The 2061-nt window shown below is 29.5% G+C and overlaps 1 long non-coding RNA gene across 1 annotated transcript; it reads left to right on the forward strand.

The window, feature by feature from the left end:
• The first annotated feature begins 278 nt into the window (after positions 1–278).
• Positions 279–1837, forward strand: LOC122273931 (uncharacterized). Its single transcript, XR_011638422.1, has 2 exons — positions 279–427; positions 1667–1837. It is a non-coding gene; the product is annotated as an uncharacterized lncRNA (long non-coding RNA).
• The last annotated feature ends 224 nt before the right edge of the window (positions 1838–2061 follow it).

Consider the following 2061-nt stretch of genomic DNA (forward strand, 5'->3'; position numbering starts at 1 on the left):
ACGCAAAGAAAAAAAAAATTTTAATGGAAAAACGTAAAGGTCTTCATCAGGACGCATCCTTTACGAATAAATGCGATATTTCTGAATTAAGAATAACTATCCTAAGATAAAAATTACTAATAAGTTCAAAATATAGAGAAAACAATCAAAACAATGAAAAGAGAAGAAGAAAATTATTAAATTAAAATAAAATGAAACAAAATAACACAGTAAAAAAAATAATAATAATAAAAAGCTGTGTACACATATAATATATACATATATAATTCGTCTTTCAGCAATAATGCTTTCACAAGCCTCCCAGAAGATATATTCACAAACATGCCTGCTTTGAAAAGACTGGCAATTAGAACAAATGGCTTGACTAGGATTCCAGAGCAAACTTTCAAGCCCATATGGGATCAGGTGAACATCGTTGATTTACGAGGTTCGTATCATTTAGGGATAATTACTTACAATTTTTTAATTCAAAACTGTTTTCTTCTAAAACTAGAACTACGGGCTAATGCTGTAAACATTAAATTCCTCTTATGACAATTTTAGTTAATCTGTCAATTAAAAGCAATATGTGTGCAAAAATATGCGCAAGTGCGAAAAGCTTGTTACTGTAATTAGCATATTTATCCATCTTTTAAAATTTAGTCTTATTTTTAAAATGTTTTCATTTCTCGCCAGCCCTTCCTCTACATTTCAAAGGAAGGGTTACCTTTTCATTTCTAAATAAAGGGAGATGCGAGCAACAATAGTTTCAGCAACAATAGTTCAGCATAGTTGAGCATAATTTAGATATCTTGATCACCTATAGGCATTATTGCTTGTCAAAGATGATCAGATGTTTCTAATTGTATATGTATCTATATTAAAATACCAATAGTGGTGATTCATTACATGCTTTATGACCAGTAGTTGTGCCAGCACAAATAGTTGCTTTGACCAATACCTCCTAAAAGAGAAAAGTTCTCAACACGGGTTACCATAAACAAGAAATTTGATCTTTTAGTAGTTCAAACGTAATGACATGGTTTGAGTTACCGCCACTGATCAGTTTATGTTCTTTACGTCGGAAAACTAAATTGATCAGTGCTGAGACCTTCTCACTTCTAGGGGGTGTTGCTTTGACATAAAATAAATAACACATAATTTAGCCACACATAAGCATCATTGTTGCTCATTAAGTTGGTCAACTATTTCTATTTGCATATTTATGTTCTATGGGTTTACTAAACAGGGCTACGATATTATGAATCGTACTTTTTATTTATAAATTTGGTAAAAAAAATAAGGTATTAATCAAAATAAACATGCAATTTATGAATAAAAAACGTATATAAATACCTGATGAAGATATATTAGAATTTAACATTTTTTAATTACAATCATCAAGAACATCCAAATTGCATTGTAGTATCAACAAAAAAAAATTTTTTTTGACATTCTTTAAATTAAAAAATTTTCTTTTGTCCATTCTTATGTAAACTATCATATCTTGGAAAAACTTAGTACAACATCAATATTTGCCATAGTCGAAACAAGAACGAGATTGAATGCAAAATTTGCGCTATTAATTCTTCTTAAAATTAAAAAAAAATAAATAAAATTTCATATGAATCATAAGTTAGCATAGTCTTCAACGTCATTTTTTAATGTTGTAATTTGTTTTCTTAAGGAAATCCAATCATATGCGATTCCCAACTTGACTGGATTGCTAAGCTGAAATCTAAAACTGCTGTATTTGGAAGATGTGATGGCCCTGAAGACCAACGTGGCGTTGAACTTAATGACTTTATAAGTGGAAGATAATTAACTGCTCTTAATAAATAAAAAAATAGTAATTTTTTCCTCGTTTTTTTTTTCTTCTCTTTTTACGCACAAATCAATACACATATGTACACGCTTCAGTTCAAAGCATATTAGCAAACAATTAGGGCTGTATATTATGAAAAAATAAAATTTTAAAAAATGAAGCAAATTCTTTAACTCAGGGTAGGAAATGCTTTAGTACTATCAAACCGCAAGATACGTCACGAACCGTAAATGGCAAAGACGTTTTCAGTTTAACTA

The sequence above is a fragment of the Parasteatoda tepidariorum genome, unplaced genomic scaffold (genome assembly GCF_043381705.1).
Source record: "Parasteatoda tepidariorum isolate YZ-2023 unplaced genomic scaffold, CAS_Ptep_4.0 HiC_scaffold_11826, whole genome shotgun sequence".
Classification (NCBI taxonomy): domain Eukaryota; kingdom Metazoa; phylum Arthropoda; class Arachnida; order Araneae; family Theridiidae; genus Parasteatoda; species Parasteatoda tepidariorum.